At 39.7% G+C, this 7,500-nt stretch overlaps 1 protein-coding gene across 18 annotated transcripts in view; it reads left to right on the top strand.

The window, feature by feature from the left end:
• The window catches only part of ptk2.L (protein tyrosine kinase 2 L homeolog), a 215,009-nt gene that overhangs the window by 83,301 nt on the left and 124,208 nt on the right, over positions 1-7,500 (top strand). The window contains exon 1 of one of the 18 annotated variants that reach the window (XM_041565380.1): positions 6,344-6,468. The gene's annotated coding sequence lies outside the window, so the exon portion shown is untranslated. 18 annotated transcript variants of the gene reach the window in all.

Here is a 7,500-nt window from a genome sequence, read left to right as displayed (position 1 = left end):
AACTAATCTCCCTGAATCTGCCTGTGTGCCCTTACCCTAATGAGCAGCAAGCTATTTTCCTTTTTTTCCCAAGTCTCTCCAGAAAGCGAATGCCCTGTGTTCGTTGGAGGGGTCGGCACCTCTCCCAATATACTAATGCCAGAAAATCATCATGTCTGACGAAGGAGCATGCCCCCGAAACGTTACATGAAATGACTAATAAATGTGTAGGGGATCTCCCCGCTACACCTGCCTTCAGTGTTTGGTACTTTTCTGGTACTAATACTATAATGACCCATGGGGTCCATGCCTGTTTGCTCATTATACTACTTACTAGCTATTCATACCTGTCTGTATATTGCTGGTCTGAGGTATTATGGGAAAGGGAGTTAAAGGGGTGGTTCACATCACAGAATTAGCCATTCTAAAGCATACTAAAAGTTAAGTAACTTTTCAATTGGCCTTCACTACGTATTTTCTATAGTTTTTGAATTATTTGCCGCCTTCTCTTTGCAACTTTCATATGGGGGTCGCTGACCCCGTCAGAAAAACAAATGCTTTATAAGGCTACAAATGTTTTGTTATTGGTACTTTTTATTACTGATCCCTCTATTCTGGCCTCTCCTATTCATATTCCAGTCTCTTATTCAATTCAATGCATGGTTGCTAGGGGAATTTGGAGCCTAGCAACCACATTGCTGAAACGGCAAACTGGAGAACTGCTGATTAAAAAGCTAAAAATAATAAAAAATGGAAACCAATTGCAAATTGTCTCAGAGTATCACTTTCTTCATCACACTAAGAGTTAATTAAAAAATGAGCACCGTATATGTGCCTCAATAATCCCAGGCTTTAGGAAATCAGGCTATTGTGTGTGGAAATCCTCATTGCCATGACAACAGATCAGCGACCCATAGTGTTAATGCTCTTCGACCTGTGACCCAGTTTCTTTTCCCTTTGGGGGGGTCAGCAATGTGTTTTACTTCAGTGTCCCGCTCTTTGTTTTACTTTCACAACGATAATATAGACTTACAATTTATTTCATGAAAGGAGGTGCAACTGAATGTAGATTTAAATTAAAACAAACGATTGACACGGTGTCTCGATAGAGAAAATAATTAATAGCCATTGAAAACTGCTCAGAATATGTCTCGTCTGTCAGAACACTCATGCTTTATTTATCTACATGGGCAGATAACTAATATGTGCTTTAGGTATTGTAGAGCCATGTTGTTGGAGTTCTGTAATCTGTATATCTAATATCCTTATTTACAGTAGGGGCAGCCTTGTGCCTTTATATGGTCACGGAAAAAAAACCCTCAGTGACTTCTAATATCCTTATCATTTACAGTAGGGGGTACATTATCCCTTATAATACATGAGTGATACTCAGAGTTCCCTGTATAACTCAGCCTGCAGCCTTGTGTCTTTATATGGTCACAGAACAACCCCTCAGTGACTTCTAATATCCTTATCATTTACAGTAGGGGGTACATTATCCCTATAATATATGAGCGATACTCAGAGTTCCCTGTATAACTCAGCCTGCAGCCTTGTGCCTTTATATGGTCACAGAACCCCTCAGTGACTTCTTATATTCTTATCATTTACAGTAGGGGGTACATTATCCCTTATAATACACGAGTGATACTCAGAGTTCCCTGTATAACTTAGCCTGCAGCCTTGTGCCTTTATATGGTCACAGAACAACCCCTCAGTGACTTCTAATATCCTTATCATTTACAGTAGGGGGTACATTATCCCTTATAATACATGAGTGATACTCAGAGTTCCCTGTATAGCTCAGCCTGCAGCCTTGTGCCTTTATATGGTCACAGAACAACCCCTCAGTGACTTCTAATATCCTTATCATTTACAGTAGGGGGTACATTATCCCTTATAATACATGAGTGATACTCAGAGTTCCCACTCAGCCTGCAGCCTTGTGCCTTTATTTGGTCACAGGCTAATATCCCTATCATTTAAGAATGTCCCCTGTTTTGTTTTGAGATGCCAAGCTTGTAAAGGGGTCTTCCACCCAAAAAATATTTTGTATAGTGAAATAAAATGTAATTCTGAACAACTTTCCAGAACACATTAATTATACATGTTTATTGATTTAATGAATGAAATTCATGTTGAAAGCATTTCTGTTTACATTCGGCAGAAATACCAGTTTTTGGGTCGAAAGAAGTAGCCGTATAATATTCACAGCCCATTGTCCTGAATGTATACAGAAGATACACTGATACTTGCCATTGGCTATAATGGGACTGCAATAGACGTTCTGTTTAGCTAAATACAATTCATATGTTAGATTATAATCCTATCATAATCCGGTGGTCTGATACACAAACACGCTTAAAGAAATCTGTATTTGTTTGCAAGAAGATGTCCGTGTGGTTCCCATAGCCCGAGGTGCATTCACAGATAAACACCTGTTTGTGTAGAGAAGTAGGGCGGCACCATTGTGACATCGTACAATAATCGTGTGTTTTGGCAGAATACGTGATAATGTAACACGCAATTGCTCGCTTCCCCCATAATTGTGCAGTGAGGCACAGGCTATAATTATACAAGTGTTGAATGCAGAATTGAGAAGAGCGCTAGTTCCTTTGCATGAGCCGCTGTTGAGAAAGTCTCACAGATGTGTTTTGTGAGTAAAGGTTAGACAGGGGGGCTTTGTGGTTGGCACTAGGGTCCTGCATTGATTGGCCGAACTCTATAAAGCCCTGTGTAATCATGGCAGCGCTGTATGAACAAAGGGTTATATAGTAAATAGACTAACCCCTATTGTAAAATATAAGGATATTCTAACTTACAGAGGAGTTCCATGACCATATACAGGTCATGAAAAGCTGAGGGGATTTTGAATACGCTCATATTTTGCAACAGGTGGTACAGGTATGGGATCCGTTATCCGAAAAACCCATTATCCAGAAAACCCCAAATTACAGAAAAGCCATCTCCCATAGACCCCATTTTATTGCCTGTACTTGATCCCAACTAAGATATAATTAATCCTTATAGAAGGCAGAACCAGCCTATTGGGTTTATTTAATGTTTGCATGACTTTCTATTAGATTTAAGTTATGAAGATCCAAATTACAGAAAGATCTGTTATCCAGAAAAACTCAGGTCCCGAGTATGCTGAATACCTGTACTTTATTTATTATAAAACAAGTTTCAGTGAGTCATGTGGCAGAAATGACATCACTAAGCTCCAATTATAACCGATGGCATCACTAAGCCCTATTTATATAATGATATAATACACAAAAGCCATGAATATCTTGTAAATTATATCCTTATAAACGGTGAGTTCTGATGTCATCAGTTATAAACGGTGAGTTCTGATGTCATTTCTGTCACATGACTCACTGAAACGTGTGTATTATAATAAATAAAGTACCCCCAGTACTTTTACGGTCATGAAACTCCTCGGTAACTTATAATATCCTTATATTTTACAAAAGGGGGTACTTTATTCACTATATAATTTACAGCATATTCATGGCTCTTGATTAGAATATAATATGAGTGTATATCTGAAGTAACAAGATAGTGATGTGATCTCTGAGATGTGGAAACTATCCCAGCCTGATCAAATGTCTGTTCCTTCAGGGCAATGGCATATGGGCCAATTTTATTCCCACAGTGATCAGTAGCTCTGGGAAAATGCTTGAAATTGTTCATCATCTCAAAATTTACATATAATGCGATTGTGACATCATACATTAAAGGGTGGTTTACCTTTTAAGTTAACATTTAGTATGTTATAGTATGGCCAATTCTAAACAGCATTTCAATTATTCATTATTTTGTTTAGGTTTTCAAATGGGGGGGTCACTGACCCCATCTACGGCTACACATTAATTGTTATTGCTCCTTTTTATTAGTCATCTCCTATTCATATTCCAGTCTCTTATTCAAATCATTGTATAGTTGCTAGGGTAAATTGGATCCTAGCAACCAGGTGGCTGATATTGTAAGGCTTAATAACTGAAAAACCACAAATAATAAAACAAAACTAATTGTCTCAGAATATAACTCTCTACATCTAGTTCTGGCTATTTGTTCTATTTATTTATGATAATACTGGTCATTTCCAGCTCTCGTTACAATCTATAATGAACTTACTGCTACATGTACTGCCATTGGTTCATCTGTATACTCTCTAGGGATGCACTGAATCCACTATTTGGGATTCGGCTGAATCCTTGTTGAAAGATTCGGATGAATACCGAACCGAAGGAAAATTTTTTTATTTTGTGACGAAAAGTCACGTGATTTCCGTACATATGCAAATTCGGTTTGGCCAGGCACAAGAATTTGGCCAAATCCGAATCCTGCTGAAAAAGGCCGAATCCTGGATTCTGTGCATCCCTAATACTCTAAAAGCTAATGGGGTACTAACACACACATGGCTTCAGCAGGGACTTTGCCCCCCACCAAAGGAAGAGAAAGAGACAATCCTCTTAAACATGAAGCATCATCTATATTCCACCTCCTAAATGAGTTTCCATTCATGCTATAATGTATAATTGCAGCCAGTGCATAGAGACGCTATGGACATTAACCCCCCATAGATAATGAATCCCCAGCAGCCCCGAGGTGACCCCTGAAAATGCATAAGCCATTAAGCAGCACAAGATTCGTTAATCTGTGTAATTTGTCATAAAAATTAAACTATATTAAGATAATTTTGCAATTAGACCATTATGGCCTCTGTGTTTTATTAGCTCATTAACCCGTTTGGTTTCAGGTCTTTCACCAATGTGTTTTTAAATACAAGGAAGAATAGCCAAATGGAATTCATGGATTATAGATGTCATTATATGAGACTGGCTATTGCTGTAGCTCTGACTGCATTAAGGCCCATGAGCTTACTATTCACATCAATCAGAATGCTGCAGCTCACCCTCTAATATGTGATGGCGCATTCCTGAGCAATAGTAGCGGAGTCCAAAAGACCCGTGCCACCGACCTACTCCCAAGTGTCGGCTAGTGATGCCATTTTCATTGCCACCAAAGTAGCAGCAATCGATATACAGGTATTGGACCTGTTATCCAGAATGCTTGGGACCTGGCGTTTGCCGGATAACGGATCTTTCCGTAATTTGGGTCATCATGCCTTAAGTCTACTAGAAATTCATTTAAACATTAAATAAACCTAATAGGCTGGTTTTGCTTCCAATAAGGATTAATTATATCTTAGTTGGGATCAAGTACAAGCTACTGCTTTATTATTACAGAGAAAAAGGAAATCCTTTTTAAAAAATTTAATTATTTGGATAAAATGAAGTCTATGGGTGACAGCCATTCCGTAATTCAGAGCTTTCTGGATATCGGGTTTCCGGATAAGGGATCCTATACCTGTACTACGTGTGCCGTAAATTGAAGGTGACCTTCTATTGTAAAATCCAATTCATATAATCATAGGCCTGTATGTAATAAGCTTGTTCCCAAGAAAGTGGTATTTGTCTATTGTCTAAACGACACTGCATATTGGGGTAGCCTGGAAAATATCTGGCACCCAGCTCTTATGTAATAAGCCTTATTAAAAGGGTGCTTTATCTTCCAAACACTTTTTTTTAAGGGATGTACCGAATCCACTATTTTGGATTCGCCCGAACCCCCGAATCCTTTGAGAATTATTCTGCCGAATACCGAAGCGAATCCAAATCCTAATTTGCATATGTAAATTAGGGGTGGGAAGGGGAAACATTTTTAATTCCTTGTTTTGTGATAAAAAGTCACGCGATTTGCCTCACACCCGTAATTTGCATTAGGATTCAGTTCGGCCGAATCCCGGTGCATCCTTACTGTTTTTTCAGTTTAGTTGTTTTCAGATTGTTCTCTATAAACAAATACTTTTTTTCAATTGCTTTCCATCTTTTATTTTTTTATCATTTTCCAAAAATTGAAGTTTAATGTTAGTGTCTCTCGTGTCTTAGTCTGGCAGCTCAGTGTAGAGTCCTGCAGCAGGTCGGGTACCCGCAAAAAAGCGGGCACCCTGCGGAATGAGGGGAGGATTTTCAGGTGTGGGTATACGGGTCTCATCTAAATTTCTTATCTTATGTAATATTGGCTATATTTTACTCGATTTAAAGTTTTACAAAACTTGTTTCTGTCCCGCCCACTTTGATGACATCACTTCCCGTTTGCAGCACCATCACTTCCTGTTTGAAGGTAGACGGCGGGTCGAGTTGTGGGTAGTGAATCAAAGTGGGTAAATATTTGGGTTCGGGTTGCGGGTTCTTGGTGGGTCCGGGTCTTAGATCCAGGAGCATCTGAACTGTTACAATTTGCTACATTTAGTTGCTACATTTATCAGCAGTAACTATTGTATCAATTCCAACAGCTGCCTTGAATGAAGCTCAGGGATTCTGCTCAACAGGGGAAAAGATAACAAATGTATCAACTAAATGTATCGATTTAGCACAGTTTAAGAGTCTGCGACCCGCCCTCCCAGAGCTGCTTTAGAAGGTGAGAAATGAAACTTTACACTTCAATATTAGAAAAATGGTCACAAATAGAAAATAGAAAGTAATTGGAAAAAGTCTTTATTTCTGGTGAACTGTCTGAAACAACCCCTTTAAAGGTACATGAGTGAATTTTGGGGTGGGCTTTAAAGTTGCAAACAAAGGATCTGATTTCATTTTGGCACTTTATAACATTGAGTGAAATGCCCGGGATACAGCAAGGTGGATTTTTGATACTTGGAATAAAATAATAAAGTGTGTCCAACCAGTTCATCAGTCACTTTCACATCAGCCCTTTCCCCGGCTCCTCATTATAACAGCGTGACACTCATTTATTCACCCTCCGACACGCTCCCTTTAGCTTATTGGTAGGAGAGAGGGAAGAATGGAATTCTAGCATTGATCTGTAATGATCTCGGATAATGTGAAATGACATTGAGTGCTGATCCAATTAATAATTTGCTTTTCCCTAAGGGTTTTACATCAGAACCTTCTAATATTGGTTTTTAAAGGAGAGGAAGCGAAGGTTCAGATGATGCCCCAGTTTATTTAGGTCTCACTACCTCTTGTTGATTTGCACAAATGCTTAAGGGCTATTCCACACGGGGAGATAGCAACGCGTTTGCGGTCGCGGCGACAAAGCGCCGCGACAGTCGCCGCGACCGGCACAGGCGACAGTTTTGTATGGGCGCCTATGTAAAAACGCCTGTGCTAACCACACGAGGCGATGCGCTTTTCAACAGTCGCCTGAAAATGCCTCGCCAGGCTTTTTCAGGCGACTGTTGAAAAGCGCATCGCCTCGTGTGGTTAGCACAGGCGTTTTTACATAGGCGCCCATACAAAACTGTCGCCTGCGCCGGTCGCGGCGACTGTCGCGGCGCTTTGTCGCCGCGACCGCAAACGCGTCGCTATCTCCCCGTGTGGACTAGCCCTAAAGGGGTTGTTCACCTTCAAATTAACTTTTAGTAGGGACATTCAGAGATAATTTGAAATTAGTTTTAATTTTTTTTAGTTAAGCTTTTTATTCAGCAGCTCT

The sequence above is a fragment of the Xenopus laevis genome, chromosome 6L (assembly GCF_017654675.1).
Source record: "Xenopus laevis strain J_2021 chromosome 6L, Xenopus_laevis_v10.1, whole genome shotgun sequence".
Lineage (NCBI taxonomy): Eukaryota > Metazoa > Chordata > Amphibia > Anura > Pipidae > Xenopus > Xenopus laevis.
Note: the sequence above shows the minus strand (reverse complement) of the source record. Positions and strands in the feature narration are given on the sequence as shown.